The sequence below is a fragment of the Doryrhamphus excisus genome, unplaced genomic scaffold (assembly GCF_030265055.1).
Source record: "Doryrhamphus excisus isolate RoL2022-K1 unplaced genomic scaffold, RoL_Dexc_1.0 HiC_scaffold_25, whole genome shotgun sequence".
In the NCBI taxonomy this organism is placed as follows: Eukaryota; Metazoa; Chordata; class Actinopteri; order Syngnathiformes; family Syngnathidae; genus Doryrhamphus; species Doryrhamphus excisus.
Window position 1 is genome coordinate 1,185,001 of NW_026652243.1, and position 12,001 is coordinate 1,197,001.

General features: G+C 52.4%; 40 non-coding genes and 13 pseudogenes across 40 annotated transcripts in view; all 53 read left to right on the forward strand.

Moving 5' to 3' along the window:
- Positions 1 to 114, forward strand: part of LOC131118397 (5S ribosomal RNA) — a 119-nt gene extending 5 nt beyond the window's left edge. The window contains exon 1 of the ribosomal RNA XR_009125562.1: positions 1 to 114. This exon is cut by the window's left edge and continues 5 nt beyond it. This is a non-coding gene — a ribosomal RNA (5S ribosomal RNA).
- A 112-nt stretch (positions 115 to 226) lies between these two features.
- LOC131111875 (5S ribosomal RNA) lies at positions 227 to 335 on the forward strand (annotated as a pseudogene).
- Positions 336 to 446: 111 nt separating this feature from the next.
- LOC131117127 (5S ribosomal RNA) lies at positions 447 to 565 on the forward strand. Its single transcript, XR_009124353.1, has one exon. It is a non-coding gene; the product is annotated as a 5S ribosomal RNA (ribosomal RNA).
- A 112-nt stretch (positions 566 to 677) lies between these two features.
- LOC131116580 (5S ribosomal RNA) lies at positions 678 to 796 on the forward strand. Its single transcript, XR_009123823.1, has one exon. It is a non-coding gene; the product is annotated as a 5S ribosomal RNA (ribosomal RNA).
- Positions 797 to 908: 112 nt separating this feature from the next.
- LOC131116074 (5S ribosomal RNA) lies at positions 909 to 1,027 on the forward strand. The gene has a single exon (XR_009123335.1). It is a non-coding gene; the product is annotated as a 5S ribosomal RNA (ribosomal RNA).
- Positions 1,028 to 1,139: 112 nt separating this feature from the next.
- Positions 1,140 to 1,247, forward strand: LOC131114063 (5S ribosomal RNA; annotated as a pseudogene).
- A 112-nt stretch (positions 1,248 to 1,359) lies between these two features.
- Positions 1,360 to 1,478, forward strand: LOC131116995 (5S ribosomal RNA). Its single transcript, XR_009124225.1, has one exon. It is a non-coding gene; the product is annotated as a 5S ribosomal RNA (ribosomal RNA).
- A 112-nt stretch (positions 1,479 to 1,590) lies between these two features.
- Positions 1,591 to 1,709, forward strand: LOC131115639 (5S ribosomal RNA). Its single transcript, XR_009122914.1, has one exon. It is a non-coding gene; the product is annotated as a 5S ribosomal RNA (ribosomal RNA).
- A 112-nt stretch (positions 1,710 to 1,821) lies between these two features.
- On the forward strand, positions 1,822 to 1,940 carry LOC131117671 (5S ribosomal RNA). Its single transcript, XR_009124882.1, has one exon. It is a non-coding gene; the product is annotated as a 5S ribosomal RNA (ribosomal RNA).
- A 112-nt stretch (positions 1,941 to 2,052) lies between these two features.
- On the forward strand, positions 2,053 to 2,161 carry LOC131111876 (5S ribosomal RNA; annotated as a pseudogene).
- Positions 2,162 to 2,272: 111 nt separating this feature from the next.
- LOC131117128 (5S ribosomal RNA) lies at positions 2,273 to 2,391 on the forward strand. The gene has a single exon (XR_009124354.1). It is a non-coding gene; the product is annotated as a 5S ribosomal RNA (ribosomal RNA).
- Positions 2,392 to 2,503: 112 nt separating this feature from the next.
- LOC131116581 (5S ribosomal RNA) lies at positions 2,504 to 2,622 on the forward strand. Its single transcript, XR_009123824.1, has one exon. It is a non-coding gene; the product is annotated as a 5S ribosomal RNA (ribosomal RNA).
- A 112-nt stretch (positions 2,623 to 2,734) lies between these two features.
- LOC131116075 (5S ribosomal RNA) lies at positions 2,735 to 2,853 on the forward strand. The gene has a single exon (XR_009123336.1). It is a non-coding gene; the product is annotated as a 5S ribosomal RNA (ribosomal RNA).
- A 112-nt stretch (positions 2,854 to 2,965) lies between these two features.
- Positions 2,966 to 3,073, forward strand: LOC131114064 (5S ribosomal RNA; annotated as a pseudogene).
- A 112-nt stretch (positions 3,074 to 3,185) lies between these two features.
- LOC131116996 (5S ribosomal RNA) lies at positions 3,186 to 3,304 on the forward strand. The gene has a single exon (XR_009124226.1). It is a non-coding gene; the product is annotated as a 5S ribosomal RNA (ribosomal RNA).
- Positions 3,305 to 3,416: 112 nt separating this feature from the next.
- On the forward strand, positions 3,417 to 3,535 carry LOC131115640 (5S ribosomal RNA). Its single transcript, XR_009122915.1, has one exon. It is a non-coding gene; the product is annotated as a 5S ribosomal RNA (ribosomal RNA).
- Positions 3,536 to 3,647: 112 nt separating this feature from the next.
- Positions 3,648 to 3,766, forward strand: LOC131117672 (5S ribosomal RNA). Its single transcript, XR_009124883.1, has one exon. It is a non-coding gene; the product is annotated as a 5S ribosomal RNA (ribosomal RNA).
- Positions 3,767 to 3,878: 112 nt separating this feature from the next.
- On the forward strand, positions 3,879 to 3,987 carry LOC131111878 (5S ribosomal RNA; annotated as a pseudogene).
- A 112-nt stretch (positions 3,988 to 4,099) lies between these two features.
- LOC131115419 (5S ribosomal RNA) lies at positions 4,100 to 4,218 on the forward strand. Its single transcript, XR_009122697.1, has one exon. It is a non-coding gene; the product is annotated as a 5S ribosomal RNA (ribosomal RNA).
- Positions 4,219 to 4,329: 111 nt separating this feature from the next.
- LOC131117135 (5S ribosomal RNA) lies at positions 4,330 to 4,448 on the forward strand. Its single transcript, XR_009124361.1, has one exon. It is a non-coding gene; the product is annotated as a 5S ribosomal RNA (ribosomal RNA).
- Positions 4,449 to 4,560: 112 nt separating this feature from the next.
- LOC131118493 (5S ribosomal RNA) lies at positions 4,561 to 4,679 on the forward strand. Its single transcript, XR_009125675.1, has one exon. It is a non-coding gene; the product is annotated as a 5S ribosomal RNA (ribosomal RNA).
- A 111-nt stretch (positions 4,680 to 4,790) lies between these two features.
- LOC131113058 (5S ribosomal RNA) lies at positions 4,791 to 4,909 on the forward strand. The gene has a single exon (XR_009121455.1). It is a non-coding gene; the product is annotated as a 5S ribosomal RNA (ribosomal RNA).
- A 112-nt stretch (positions 4,910 to 5,021) lies between these two features.
- LOC131118253 (5S ribosomal RNA) lies at positions 5,022 to 5,140 on the forward strand. Its single transcript, XR_009125419.1, has one exon. It is a non-coding gene; the product is annotated as a 5S ribosomal RNA (ribosomal RNA).
- A 112-nt stretch (positions 5,141 to 5,252) lies between these two features.
- On the forward strand, positions 5,253 to 5,361 carry LOC131112279 (5S ribosomal RNA; annotated as a pseudogene).
- A 112-nt stretch (positions 5,362 to 5,473) lies between these two features.
- LOC131112142 (5S ribosomal RNA) lies at positions 5,474 to 5,591 on the forward strand (annotated as a pseudogene).
- Positions 5,592 to 5,703: 112 nt separating this feature from the next.
- On the forward strand, positions 5,704 to 5,822 carry LOC131114777 (5S ribosomal RNA). The gene has a single exon (XR_009122079.1). It is a non-coding gene; the product is annotated as a 5S ribosomal RNA (ribosomal RNA).
- A 112-nt stretch (positions 5,823 to 5,934) lies between these two features.
- LOC131113621 (5S ribosomal RNA) lies at positions 5,935 to 6,043 on the forward strand (annotated as a pseudogene).
- A 111-nt stretch (positions 6,044 to 6,154) lies between these two features.
- Positions 6,155 to 6,273, forward strand: LOC131116835 (5S ribosomal RNA). Its single transcript, XR_009124071.1, has one exon. It is a non-coding gene; the product is annotated as a 5S ribosomal RNA (ribosomal RNA).
- Positions 6,274 to 6,385: 112 nt separating this feature from the next.
- Positions 6,386 to 6,504, forward strand: LOC131116714 (5S ribosomal RNA). Its single transcript, XR_009123953.1, has one exon. It is a non-coding gene; the product is annotated as a 5S ribosomal RNA (ribosomal RNA).
- A 112-nt stretch (positions 6,505 to 6,616) lies between these two features.
- On the forward strand, positions 6,617 to 6,725 carry LOC131111879 (5S ribosomal RNA; annotated as a pseudogene).
- Positions 6,726 to 6,836: 111 nt separating this feature from the next.
- On the forward strand, positions 6,837 to 6,955 carry LOC131116582 (5S ribosomal RNA). Its single transcript, XR_009123825.1, has one exon. It is a non-coding gene; the product is annotated as a 5S ribosomal RNA (ribosomal RNA).
- Positions 6,956 to 7,067: 112 nt separating this feature from the next.
- Positions 7,068 to 7,186, forward strand: LOC131116076 (5S ribosomal RNA). Its single transcript, XR_009123337.1, has one exon. It is a non-coding gene; the product is annotated as a 5S ribosomal RNA (ribosomal RNA).
- A 112-nt stretch (positions 7,187 to 7,298) lies between these two features.
- LOC131114065 (5S ribosomal RNA) lies at positions 7,299 to 7,406 on the forward strand (annotated as a pseudogene).
- Positions 7,407 to 7,518: 112 nt separating this feature from the next.
- On the forward strand, positions 7,519 to 7,637 carry LOC131116997 (5S ribosomal RNA). The gene has a single exon (XR_009124227.1). It is a non-coding gene; the product is annotated as a 5S ribosomal RNA (ribosomal RNA).
- Positions 7,638 to 7,749: 112 nt separating this feature from the next.
- LOC131115918 (5S ribosomal RNA) lies at positions 7,750 to 7,868 on the forward strand. The gene has a single exon (XR_009123184.1). It is a non-coding gene; the product is annotated as a 5S ribosomal RNA (ribosomal RNA).
- A 112-nt stretch (positions 7,869 to 7,980) lies between these two features.
- Positions 7,981 to 8,099, forward strand: LOC131118177 (5S ribosomal RNA). The gene has a single exon (XR_009125343.1). It is a non-coding gene; the product is annotated as a 5S ribosomal RNA (ribosomal RNA).
- Positions 8,100 to 8,211: 112 nt separating this feature from the next.
- Positions 8,212 to 8,330, forward strand: LOC131115420 (5S ribosomal RNA). The gene has a single exon (XR_009122698.1). It is a non-coding gene; the product is annotated as a 5S ribosomal RNA (ribosomal RNA).
- Positions 8,331 to 8,441: 111 nt separating this feature from the next.
- LOC131115841 (5S ribosomal RNA) lies at positions 8,442 to 8,560 on the forward strand. The gene has a single exon (XR_009123110.1). It is a non-coding gene; the product is annotated as a 5S ribosomal RNA (ribosomal RNA).
- A 112-nt stretch (positions 8,561 to 8,672) lies between these two features.
- Positions 8,673 to 8,791, forward strand: LOC131117820 (5S ribosomal RNA). The gene has a single exon (XR_009125026.1). It is a non-coding gene; the product is annotated as a 5S ribosomal RNA (ribosomal RNA).
- A 111-nt stretch (positions 8,792 to 8,902) lies between these two features.
- LOC131113069 (5S ribosomal RNA) lies at positions 8,903 to 9,021 on the forward strand. Its single transcript, XR_009121456.1, has one exon. It is a non-coding gene; the product is annotated as a 5S ribosomal RNA (ribosomal RNA).
- A 112-nt stretch (positions 9,022 to 9,133) lies between these two features.
- LOC131115641 (5S ribosomal RNA) lies at positions 9,134 to 9,252 on the forward strand. The gene has a single exon (XR_009122916.1). It is a non-coding gene; the product is annotated as a 5S ribosomal RNA (ribosomal RNA).
- Positions 9,253 to 9,364: 112 nt separating this feature from the next.
- Positions 9,365 to 9,483, forward strand: LOC131117673 (5S ribosomal RNA). Its single transcript, XR_009124884.1, has one exon. It is a non-coding gene; the product is annotated as a 5S ribosomal RNA (ribosomal RNA).
- A 112-nt stretch (positions 9,484 to 9,595) lies between these two features.
- On the forward strand, positions 9,596 to 9,704 carry LOC131111880 (5S ribosomal RNA; annotated as a pseudogene).
- Positions 9,705 to 9,815: 111 nt separating this feature from the next.
- On the forward strand, positions 9,816 to 9,934 carry LOC131116584 (5S ribosomal RNA). The gene has a single exon (XR_009123827.1). It is a non-coding gene; the product is annotated as a 5S ribosomal RNA (ribosomal RNA).
- Positions 9,935 to 10,046: 112 nt separating this feature from the next.
- LOC131115513 (5S ribosomal RNA) lies at positions 10,047 to 10,165 on the forward strand. Its single transcript, XR_009122790.1, has one exon. It is a non-coding gene; the product is annotated as a 5S ribosomal RNA (ribosomal RNA).
- A 111-nt stretch (positions 10,166 to 10,276) lies between these two features.
- LOC131117821 (5S ribosomal RNA) lies at positions 10,277 to 10,395 on the forward strand. Its single transcript, XR_009125027.1, has one exon. It is a non-coding gene; the product is annotated as a 5S ribosomal RNA (ribosomal RNA).
- A 111-nt stretch (positions 10,396 to 10,506) lies between these two features.
- LOC131113080 (5S ribosomal RNA) lies at positions 10,507 to 10,625 on the forward strand. The gene has a single exon (XR_009121457.1). It is a non-coding gene; the product is annotated as a 5S ribosomal RNA (ribosomal RNA).
- Positions 10,626 to 10,737: 112 nt separating this feature from the next.
- Positions 10,738 to 10,856, forward strand: LOC131118254 (5S ribosomal RNA). The gene has a single exon (XR_009125420.1). It is a non-coding gene; the product is annotated as a 5S ribosomal RNA (ribosomal RNA).
- A 112-nt stretch (positions 10,857 to 10,968) lies between these two features.
- On the forward strand, positions 10,969 to 11,077 carry LOC131112280 (5S ribosomal RNA; annotated as a pseudogene).
- Positions 11,078 to 11,189: 112 nt separating this feature from the next.
- LOC131119099 (5S ribosomal RNA) lies at positions 11,190 to 11,307 on the forward strand. Its single transcript, XR_009126227.1, has one exon. It is a non-coding gene; the product is annotated as a 5S ribosomal RNA (ribosomal RNA).
- Positions 11,308 to 11,419: 112 nt separating this feature from the next.
- LOC131114778 (5S ribosomal RNA) lies at positions 11,420 to 11,538 on the forward strand. Its single transcript, XR_009122080.1, has one exon. It is a non-coding gene; the product is annotated as a 5S ribosomal RNA (ribosomal RNA).
- A 112-nt stretch (positions 11,539 to 11,650) lies between these two features.
- Positions 11,651 to 11,759, forward strand: LOC131113622 (5S ribosomal RNA; annotated as a pseudogene).
- A 111-nt stretch (positions 11,760 to 11,870) lies between these two features.
- LOC131113091 (5S ribosomal RNA) lies at positions 11,871 to 11,989 on the forward strand. Its single transcript, XR_009121458.1, has one exon. It is a non-coding gene; the product is annotated as a 5S ribosomal RNA (ribosomal RNA).
- Positions 11,990 to 12,001: the final 12 nt, after the last annotated feature.

Consider the following 12,001-nt stretch of genomic DNA (forward strand, 5'->3'; position numbering starts at 1 on the left):
CGGCCATACTACCCTGGAAACGCCCGATCTCGTCCGATCTCGGAAGCTAAGCAGGGGCGAGCCTGGTTAGTACTTGGATGAGAGACCGCCTGGGAATACCAGGTGCTGTAAGCTTTTCATGGTTTCTGCTCTTGCCTGACAGCAGAGGGCGCTGTTTGACATGTTTTGCTGGAGTCTAGTTTGGCCTGCGTCACCTTCAAATAGGATATTTTCAGTTGACCTGGCCGCTTACGGCCATACTACCCTGAAAACGCCCGATCTCGGAAGCTAAGCAGGGGCGGGCCTGGTTAGTACTTGGATGGGAGACCGCCTGGGAATACCAGGTGCTGTAAGCTCTTTATGGTTTCTGCTCTAGCCTGACAGCAGAGGGCGCTGTTTGACACTTTTTGCTGGATCTAGTTTGGCCTGCGTCGCCTTCAAATAAGATCTTTTCAGTTGTCCTGGCAGCTTACGGCCATACTACCCTGAAAACGCCCGATCTCGTCCGATCTCGGAAGCTAAGCAGGGGTGGGCCTGGTTAGTACTTGGATGGGAGACCGTCTGGCAATACCAGGTGCTGTAAGCCTTTTATGGTTTCTGCTCTTGCCTGACAGCAGAGGGCGCTGTTTGACACTTTTTGCTGGAGTCTAGTTTGGCCTGCGTCGCCTTCAAATAGGATCTTTTCATTTGCCCTGGCAGCTTACGGCCATACTACCCTGAAAACGCCCGATCTCGTCCGATCTCGGAAGCTAAGCAGGGGTGGGCCTGGTTAGTACTTGGATGGGAGACCGCCTGGCAATACCAGGTGCTGTAAGCCTTTTATGGTTTCTGCTCTTGCCTGACAGCAGAGGGCGCTGTTTGACACTTTTTGCTGGAGTCTAGTTTGGCCTGCGTCGCCTTCAAATAGGATCTTTTCATTTGCCCTGGCAGCTTACGGCCATACTACCCTGAAAACGCCCGATCTCGTCCGATCTCGGAAGCTAAGCAGGGGCGGGCCTGGTTAGTACTTGGATGGGAGACCACCTGGGAATACCAGGTGCTGTACGCTTTTTATGGTTTCTGCTCTTGCCTGACAGCAGAGGGCGCTGTTTGACACTTTTTGCTGGAGTCTAGTTTGTCCTGCGTCGCCTTCAAATAGGATCTTTTCAGTTGCCTTGGCAGCTTTTGGCCATACTACCCTGAAAACGCCCGATCTCGGAAGCTAAGCAGGGGCGGGCCTGGTTATACTTGGATGGGAGACCGCCTGGGAATACCAGGTGCTGTAAGCTTTTTATGGTTTCTGCTCTTGCCTGACAGCAGAGGGCGCTGTTTGACATGTTTTGCTGGAGTCTAGTTTGGCCTGCGTCACCTTCAAATAGGATTTTTTCAGTTGACCTGGCAGCTTACGGCCATACTACCTTGAAAACGCCCGATCTCGTCCGATCTCGGAAGCTAAGCACGGGCGGGCCTGGTTAGTACTTGAATGGGAGACCGCCTGGGAATACCAGGTGCTGTAAGCTTTTTATGGTTTCTGCTCTTGCCTAACAGCAGAGGGCGCTGTTTGACACTTTTTGCTGGAGTCTAGTTTGGCCTGCGTCGCCTTCAAATAAGATCTTTTCAGTTGACCTGGCAGCTTACGGCCATACCACCCTGAAAACGCCTGATCTCGTCCGATCTCGGAAGCTAAGCAGGGGCGGGCCTGGTTAGTACTTGGATGGGAGACCGCCAGGGAATACCAGGTGCTGTAAGCTTTTTATGGTTTCTGCTCTTGCCTGACAGCAGAGGGCGCTGTTTGACACCTTTTGCTGGAGTCTAGTTTGGCCTGCGTCGCCTTCAAATAGGATCTTTTCAGTTGATGTGGCAGCTTACGGCCATACTACCCTGAAAACGCCCGATCTCGTCCGATCTCGGAAGCTAAGCAGGGGCGAGCCTGGTTAGTACTTGGATGGGAGACCGCCTGGGAATAACAGGTGCTGTAAGCTTTTCATGGTTTCTGCTCTTGCCTGACAGCAGAGGGCGCTGTTTGACATGTTTTGCTGGAGTCTAGTTTGGCCTGCGTCACCTTCAAATAGGATATTTTCAGTTGACCTGGCCGCTTACGGCCATACTACCCTGAAAACGCCCGATCTCGGAAGCTAAGCAGGGGCGGGCCTGGTTAGTACTTGGATGGGAGACCGCCTGGGAATACCAGGTGCTGTAAGCTCTTTATGGTTTCTGCTCTAGCCTGACAGCAGAGGGCGCTGTTTGACACTTTTTGCTGGATCTAGTTTGGCCTGCGTCGCCTTCAAATAAGATCTTTTCAGTTGTCCTGGCAGCTTACGGCCATACTACCCTGAAAACGCCCGATCTCGTCCGATCTCGGAAGCTAAGCAGGGGTGGGCCTGGTTAGTACTTGGATGGGAGACCGTCTGGCAATACCAGGTGCTGTAAGCCTTTTATGGTTTCTGCTCTTGCCTGACAGCAGAGGGCGCTGTTTGACACTTTTTGCTGGAGTCTAGTTTGGCCTGCGTCGCCTTCAAATAGGATCTTTTCATTTGCCCTGGCAGCTTACGGCCATACTACCCTGAAAACGCCCGATCTCGTCCGATCTCGGAAGCTAAGCAGGGGTGGGCCTGGTTAGTACTTGGATGGGAGACCGCCTGGCAATACCAGGTGCTGTAAGCCTTTTATGGTTTCTGCTCTTGCCTGACAGCAGAGGGCGCTGTTTGACACTTTTTGCTGGAGTCTAGTTTGGCCTGCGTCGCCTTCAAATAGGATCTTTTCATTTGCCCTGGCAGCTTACGGCCATACTACCCTGAAAACGCCCGATCTCGTCCGATCTCGGAAGCTAAGCAGGGGCGGGCCTGGTTAGTACTTGGATGGGAGACCACCTGGGAATACCAGGTGCTGTACGCTTTTTATGGTTTCTGCTCTTGCCTGACAGCAGAGGGCGCTGTTTGACACTTTTTGCTGGAGTCTAGTTTGTCCTGCGTCGCCTTCAAATAGGATCTTTTCAGTTGCCTTGGCAGCTTTTGGCCATACTACCCTGAAAACGCCCGATCTCGGAAGCTAAGCAGGGGCGGGCCTGGTTATACTTGGATGGGAGACCGCCTGGGAATACCAGGTGCTGTAAGCTTTTTATGGTTTCTGCTCTTGCCTGACAGCAGAGGGCGCTGTTTGACATGTTTTGCTGGAGTCTAGTTTGGCCTGCGTCACCTTCAAATAGGATTTTTTCAGTTGACCTGGCAGCTTACGGCCATACTACCTTGAAAACGCCCGATCTCGTCCGATCTCGGAAGCTAAGCACGGGCGGGCCTGGTTAGTACTTGAATGGGAGACCGCCTGGGAATACCAGGTGCTGTAAGCTTTTTATGGTTTCTGCTCTTGCCTAACAGCAGAGGGCGCTGTTTGACACTTTTTGCTGGAGTCTAGTTTGGCCTGCGTCGCCTTCAAATAAGATCTTTTCAGTTGACCTGGCAGCTTACGGCCATACCACCCTGAAAACGCCTGATCTCGTCCGATCTCGGAAGCTAAGCAGGGGCGGGCCTGGTTAGTACTTGGATGGGAGACCGCCAGGGAATACCAGGTGCTGTAAGCTTTTTATGGTTTCTGCTCTTGCCTGACAGCAGAGGGCGCTGTTTGACACCTTTTGCTGGAGTCTAGTTTGGCCTGCGTCACCTTCAAATAGGATCTTTTCAGTTGATGTGGCAGCTTACGGCCATACTACCCTGAAAACGCCCGATCTCGTCCGATCTCGGAAGCTAAGCAGGGGCGAGCCTGGTTAGTACTTGGATGGGAGACCGCCTGGGAATAACAGGTGCTGTAAGCTTTTCATGGTTTCTGCTCTTGCCTGACAGCAGAGGGCGCTGTTTGACATGTTTTGCTGGAGTCTAGTTTGGCCTGCGTCACCTTCAAATAGGATATTTTCAGTTGACCTGGCCGCTTACGGCCATACTACCCTGAAAACGCCCGATCTCGGAAGCTAAGCAGGGGCGGGCCTGGTTAGTACTTGGATGGGAGACCGCCTGGGAATACCAGGTGCTGTAAGCTTTTTATGGTTTCTGCTCTTGCCTGACAGCAGAGGGCGCTGTTCGACACTTTTTGCTGGAGTCTAGTTTGGCCTGCGTCTTCTTCAAATAGGATCTTTTCAGTTGACCTGGCAGCTTATGGCCATACTACCCTGAAAACGCCCGATCTCGTCCGATCTCGGAAGCTAAGCAGGGGCGGGCCTGGTTAGTACTTGGATGGGAGACCGCCTGGGAATACCAGGTGCTGTAAGCTTTTTATGGTTTCTGCTCTAGCCTGACAGCAGAGGGCGCTGTTTGACACTTTTTGCTGGATCTAGTTTGGCCTGCGTCGCCTTCAAATAAGATCTTTTCAGTTGTCCTGGCAGCTTACGGCCACACCACCCTGAAAACGCCTGATCTCGTCCGATCTTGGAAGCTAAGCAGGGGCGGGCCTGGTTAGTACTTGGATGGGAGACCGCCTGGGAATACCAGGTGCTGTAAGCTTTTTTTGGTTTCTGCTCTTGCCTGACAGCAGAGGGCGCTGTTTGACACTTTTTGCTGGAGTCTAGTTTGGCCTGCGTCGCCTTCAAATAGGATCTTTTCAGTTGATGTGGCAGCTTACGGCCATATTACCCTGAAAAGGCCTGATCTCGTCCGATCTCGGAAGCTAAGCAGGGGCGGGCCTGGTTAGTACTTGGATGGGAGACCGCCTGGGAATACCAGGTGCTGTAAGCTTTTTATGGTTTCTGCTCTAGCCTGACAGCAGAGGGCGCTGTTTGACACTTTTTGCTGGATCTAGTTTGGCCTGCGTCGCCTTCAAATAAGATCTTTTCAGTTGTCCTGGCAGCTTACGGCCATACCACCCTGAAAACGCCTGATCTCGTCCGATCTCGGAAGCTAAGCAGGGGCGGGCCTGGTTAGTACTTGGATGGGAGACCGCCTGGGAATACCAGGTGCTGTAAGCTTTTTATGGTTTCTGCTCTTGCCTGACAGCAGAGGGCGCTGTTTGACACTTTTTGCTGGAGTCTAGTTTGGCCTGCGTCGCCTTCAAATAGGATCTTTTCAGTCGCCCTTGCAGCTTACGGCCATACTACCCTGAAAACGCCCGATCTCGTCCGATCTCGGAAGCTAAGCAGGGGCGGTCCTGGTTAGTACTTGGATGGGAGACCGCCTGGGATTACCAGGTGCTGTAAGCTTTTTATGGTTTCTGCTCTTGCCTGACAGCAGAGGGCGCTGTTTGACACTTTTTGCTGGAGTCTAGTTTGGCCTGCGTCTTCTTCAAATAGGATCTTTTCAGTTGTCCTGGCAGCTTACGGCCATACTACCCTGAAAACGCCCGATCTCGGAAGCTAAGCAGGGGCGGGCCTGGTTAGTACTTGGATGGGAGACCGCCTGTGAATACCAGGTGCTGTAAGCTTTTTATGGTTTCTGCTCTTGCCTGACAGCAGAGGGCGCTGTTTGACACTTTTTGCTGTAGTCTAGTTTGGCCTGCGTCACTTTCAAATAGGATCTTTTCAGTTGACCTGGCAGCTTAGGCCATACTACCCTGAAAACGCCCGATCTCGTACGATCTCGGAAGCTAAGCAGGGCCGGGCATGGTTAGTACTTGGATGGGAGACCGCCTGTGAATACCAGGTGCTGTAAGCTTTTTATGGTTTCTGCTCTTGCCTGACAGCAGAGGGCGCTGTTTGACACTTTTTGCTGTAGTCTAGTTTGGCCTGCGTCACCTTCAAATAGGATCTTTTCAGTTGACCTGGCAGCTTACGGCCATACTACCCTGAAAACGCCCGATCTCGTCCGATCTCGGAAGCTAAGCAGGGGCGGGCCTGGTTAGTACTTGGATGGGAGACCGCCTGGGAATACCAGGTGCTGTAAGCTTTTTATGGTTTCTGCTCTAGCCTGACAGCAGAGGGCGCTGTTTGACATGTTTTGCTGGAGTCTAGTTTGTCCTGCGTCGCCTTCAAATAGGATCTTTTCAGTTGCCTTGGCAGCTTTTGGCCATACTACCCTGAAAACGCCTGATCTCGGAAGCTAAGCAGGGGAGGGCCTGGTTAGTACTTGGATGGGAGACCGCCTGGGAATACCAGGTGCTGTAAGCTTTTTATGGTTTTTGCTCTAGCCTGACAGCAGAGGGCGCTGTTTGACACTTTTTGCTGGATCTAGTTTGGCCTGCGTCGCCTTCAAATAAGATCTTTTCAGTTGTCCTGGCAGCTTACGGCCATACCACCCTGAAAACGCCTGATCTCGTCCGATCTCGGAAGCTAAGCAGGGGCGGGCCTGGTTAGTACTTGGATGGGAGACCGCCTGGGAATACCAGGTCCTGTAAGCTTTTTATGGTTTCTGCTCTTGCCTGACAGCAGAGGGCGCTGTTTGACACCTTTTGCTGGAGTCTAGTTTGGCCTGCGTCGCCTTCAAATAGGATCTTTTCAGTTGATGTGCCAGCTTACGGCCATACTACCCTGAAAACGCCCGATCTCGTCCGATCTCGGAAGCTAAGCAGGGGCGAGCCTGGTTAGTACTTGGATGGGAGACCGCCTGGGAATACCAGGTGCTGTAAGCTTTTCATGGTTTCTGCTCTTGCCTGACAGCAGAGGGCGCTGTTTGACATGTTTTGCTGGAGTCTAGTTTGGCCTGCGTCACCTTTAAATAGGATATTTTCAGTTGACCTGGCCGCTTACGGCCATACTACCCTGAAAACGCCCGATCTCGGAAGCTAAGCAGGGGCGGGCCTGGTTAGTACTTGGATGGGAGACCGCCTGGGAATACCAGGTGCTGTAAGCTCTTTATGGTTTCTGCTCTAGCCTGACAGCAGAGGGCGCTGTTTGACACTTTTTGCTGGATCTAGTTTGGCCTGCGTCGCCTTCAAATAAGATCTTTTCAGTTGTCCTGGCAGCTTACGGCCATACTACCCTGAAAACGCCCGATCTCGTCCGATCTCGGAAGCTAAGCAGGGGTGGGCCTGGTTAGTACTTGGATGGGAGACCGCCTGGCAATACCAGGTGCTGTAAGCCTTTTATGGTTTCTGCTCTTGCCTGACAGCAGAGGGCGCTGTTTGACACTTTTTGCTGGAGTCTAGTTTGGCCTGCGTCGCCTTCAAATAGGATCTTTTCATTTGCCCTGGCAGCTTACGGCCATACTACCCTGAAAACGCCCGATCTCGTCCGATCTCGGAAGCTAAGCAGGGGCGGGCCTGGTTAGTACTTGGATGGGAGACCACCTGGGAATACCAGGTGCTGTACGCTTTTTATGGTTTCTGCTCTTGCCTGACAGCAGAGGGCGCTGTTTGACACTTTTTGCTGGAGTCTAGTTTGTCCTGCGTCGCCTTCAAATAGGATCTTTTCAGTTGCCTTGGCAGCTTTTGGCCATACTACCCTGAAAACGCCCGATCTCGGAAGCTAAGCAGGGGCGGGCCTGGTTATACTTGGATGGGAGACCGCCTGGGAATACCAGGTGCTGTAAGCTTTTTATGGTTTCTGCTCTTGCCTGACAGCAGAGGGCGCTGTTTGACATGTTTTGCTGGAGTCTAGTTTGGCCTGCGTCACCTTCAAATAGGATTTTTTCAGTTGACCTGGCAGCTTACGGCCATACTACCTTGAAAACGCCCGATCTCGTCCGATCTCGGAAGCTAAGCACGGGCGGGCCTGGTTAGTACTTGAATGGGAGACCGCCTGGGAATACCAGGTGCTGTAAGCTTTTTATGGTTTCTGCTCTTGCCTAACAGCAGAGGGCGCTGTTTGACACTTTTTGCTGGAGTCTAGTTTGGCCTGCGTCGCCTTCAAATAGGATCTTTTCAGTTGCCCTGGCAGCTTACGGCCATACTACCCTGAAAACGCCCGGTCTCGTCCGATCTCGGAAGCTAAGCAGGGGCGGGCCTGGTTAGTACTTGGATGGGAGACCGCCTGGGAATACCAGGTGCTGTAAGCTTTTTATGGTTTCTGCTCTTGCCTGACAGCAGAGGGCGCTGTTTGCCACTTTTTTCTGGAGTCTAGTTTGGCCTGCGTCGCCTTCAAATAGGACCTTTTCAGTTGCCCTGGCAGCTTACGGCCATACTACCCTGAAAAAGCCCGATCTCGTCCGATCTCGGAAGCTATGCAGGGGCGGGCCTGGTTAGTACTTGGATGGGAGACCGCCTGGGAATACCAGGTGCTGTAAGCTTTTTATGGTTTCTGCTCTTGCCTGACAGCAGAAGGCGCTGTTCGACACTTTTTGCTGGAGTCTAGTTTGGCCTGCGTCTTCTTCAAATAGGATCTTTTCAGTTGACCTGGCAGCTTATGGCCATACTACCCTGAAAACGCCCGATCTCGTCCGATCTCGGAAGCTAAGCAGGGGCGGGCCTGGTTAGTACTTGGATGGGAGACCGCCTGGGAATACCAGGTGCTGTAAGCTTTTTATGGTTTCTGCTCTAGCCTGACAGCAGAGGGCGCTGTTTGACACTTTTTGCTGGATCTAGTTTGGCCTGCGTCGCCTTCAAATAAGATCTTTTCAGTTGTCCTGGCAGCTTACGGCCACACCACCCTGAAAACGCCTGATCTCGTCCGATCTCGGAAGCTAAGCAGGGGCGGGCCTGGTTAGTACTTGGATGGGAGACCGCCTGGGAATACCAGGTGCTGTAAGCTTTTTTTGGTTTCTGCTCTTGCCTGACAGCAGAGGGCGCTGTTTGACACTTTTTGCTGGAGTCTAGTTTGGCCTGCGTCGCCTTCAAATAGGATCTTTTCAGTTGATGTGGCAGCTTACGGCCATATTACCCTGAAAAGGCCCGATCTCGTCCGATCTCGGAAGCTAAGCAGGGGCGGGCCTGGTTAGTACTTGGATGGGAGACCGCCTGGGAATACCAGGTGCTGTAAGCTTTTTATGGTTTCTGCTCTAGCCTGACAGCAGAGGGCGCTGTTTGACACTTTTTGCTGGATCTAGTTTGGCCTGCGTCGCCTTCAAATAAGATCTTTTCAGTTGTCCTGGCAGCTTACGGCCATACCACCCTGAAAACGCCTGATCTCGTCCGATCTCGGAAGCTAAGCAGGGGCGGGCCTGGTTAGTACTTGGATGGGAGACCGCCTGGGAATACCAGGTGCTGTAAGCTTTTTATGGTTTCTGCTCTTGCCTGACAGCAGAGGGCGCTGTTTGACACTTTTTGCTGTAGTCTAGTTTGGCCTGCGTCACCTTCAAATAGGATCTTTTCAGTTGACCTGGCAGCTTACGGCCATACCACCCTGAAAACGCCTGATCTCGTCCGATCTCGGAAGCTAAGCAGGGGCGGGCCTGGTTAGTACTTGGATGGGAGACCGCCAGGGAATACCAGGTGCTGTAAGCTTTTTATGGTTTCTGCTCTTGCCTGACAGCAGAGGGCGCTGTTTGACACCTTTTGCTGGAGTCTAGTTTGGCCTGCGTCGCCTTCAAATAGGATCTTTTCAGTTGATGTGGCAGCTTACGGCCATACTACCCTGAAAACGCCCGATCTCGTCCGATCTCGGAAGCTAAGCAGGGGCGAGCCTGGTTAGTACTTGGATGGGAGACCGCCTGGGAATAACAGGTGCTGTAAGCTTTTCATGGTTTCTGCTCTTGCCTGACAGCAGAGGGCGCTGTTTGACATGTTTTGCTGGAGTCTAGTTTGGCCTGCGTCACCTTCAAATAGGATATTTTCAGTTGACCTGGCCGCTTACGGCCATACTACCCTGAAAACGCCCGATCTCGGAAGCTAAGCAGGGGCGGGCCTGGTTAGTACTTGGATGGGAGACCGCCTGGGAATACCAGGTGCTGTAAGCTCTTTATGGTTTCTGCTCTAGCCTGACAGCAGAGGGCGCTGTTTGACACTTTTTGCTGGATCTAGTTTGGCCTGCGTCGCCTTCAAATAAGATCTTTTCAGTTGTCCTGGCAGCTTACGGCCATACTACCCTGAAAACGCCCGATCTCGTCCGATCTCGGAAGCTAAGCAGGGGTGGGCCTGGTTAGTACTTGGATGGGAGACCGCCTGGCAATACCAGGTGCTGTAAGCCTTTTATGGTTTCTGCTCTTGCCTGACAGCAGAGGGCGCTGTTTGACACTTTTTGCTGGAGTCTAGTTTGGCCTGCGTCGCCTTCAAATAGGATCTTTTCATTTGCCCTGGCAGCTTACGGCCATACTACCCTGAAAACGCCCGATCTCGTCCGATCTCGGAAGCTAAGCAGGGGCGGGCCTGGTTAGTACTTGAATGGGAGACCGCCTGGGAATACCAGGTGCTGTAAGCTTTTTATGGTTTCTGCTCTTGCCTAACAGCAGAGGGCGCTGTTTGACACTTTTTGATGGATCTAGTTTGGCCTGCGTCGCCTTCAAATAGGATCTTTTCAGTTGATGTGGCAGCTTACGGCCATATTACCCTGAAAAGGCCCGATCTCGTCCGATCTCGGAAGCTAAGCAGGGGCGGGCCTGGTTAGTACTTGGATGGGAGACCGCCTGGGAATACCAGGTGCTGTAAGCTTTTTATGGTTTCTGCTCTAGCCTGACAGCAGAGGGCGCTGTTTGACACTTTTTGCTGGATCTAGTTTGGCCTGCGTCGCCTTCAAATAAGATCTTTTCAGTTGTCCTGGCAGCTTACGGCCATACCACCCTGAAAACGCCTGATCTCGTCCGATCTCGGAAGCTAAGCAGGGGCGGGCCTGGTTAGTACTTGGATGGGAGACCGCCTGGGAATACCAGGTGCTGTAAGCTTTTTATGGTTTCTGCTCTTGCCTGACAGCAGAGGGCGCTGTTTGACACTTTTTGCTGGAGTCTAGTTTGGCCTGCGTCGCCTTCAAATAGGATCTTTTCAGTCGCCCTTGCAGCTTACGGCCATACTACCCTGAAAACGCCCGATCTCGTCCGATCTCGGAAGCTAAGCAGGGGCGGTCCTGGTTAGTACTTGGATGGGAGACCGCCTGGGATTACCAGGTGCTGTAAGCTTTTTATGGTTTCTGCTCTTGCCTGACAGCAGAGGGCGCTGTTTGACACTTTTTGCTGGAGTCTAGTTTGGCCTGCGTCTTCTTCAAATAGGATCTTTTCAGTTGATGTGGCAGCTTACGGCCATACTACCCTGAAAACGCCCGATCTCGGAAGCTAAGCAGGGGCGGGCCTGGTTAGTACTTGGATGGGAGACCGCCTGTGAATACCAGGTGCTGTAAGCTTTTTATGGTTTCTGCTCTTGCCTGACAGCAGAGGGCGCTGTTTGACACTTTTTGCTGTAGTCTAGTTTGGCCTGCGTCACTTTCAAATAGGATCTTTTCAGTTGACCTGGCAGCTTAGGCCATACTACCCTGAAAACGCCCGATCTCGTACGATCTCGGAAGCTAAGCAGGGCCGGGCCTGGTTAGTACTTGGATGGGAGACCGCCTGTGAATACCAGGTGCTGTAAGCTTTTTATGGTTTCTGCTCTTGCCTGACAGCAGAGGGCGCTGTTTGACACTTTTTGCTGTAGTCTAGTTTGGCCTGCGTCACCTTCAAATAGGATCTTTTCAGTTGACCTGGCAGCTTACGGCCATACTACCCTGAAAACGCCCGATCTCGTCCGATCTCGGAAGCTAAGCAGGGGCGGGCCTGGTTAGTACTTGGATGGGAGACCGCCTGGGAATACCAGGTGCTGTAAGCTTTTTATGGTTTCTGCTCTAGCCTGACAGCAGAGGGCGCTGTTTGACATGTTTTGCTGGAGTCTAGTTTGTCCTGCGTCGCCTTCAAATAGGATCTTTTCAGTTGCCTTGGCAGCTTTTGGCCATACTACCCTGAAAACGCCTGATCTCGGAAGCTAAGCAGGGGAGGGCCTGGTTAGTACTTGGATGGGAGACCGCCTGGGAATACCAGGTGCTGTAAGCTTTTTATGGTTTTTGCTCTAGCCTGACAGCAGAGGGCGCTGTTTGACACTTTTTGCTGGATCTAGTTTGGCCTGCGTCGCCTTCAAATAAGATCTTTTCAGTTGTCCTGGCAGCTTACGGCCATACCACCCTGAAAACGCCTGATCTCGTCCGATCTCGGAAGCTAAGCAGGGGCGGGCCTGGTTAGTACTTGGATGGGAGACCGCCTGGGAATACCAGGTGCTGTAAGCTTTTTATGGTTTC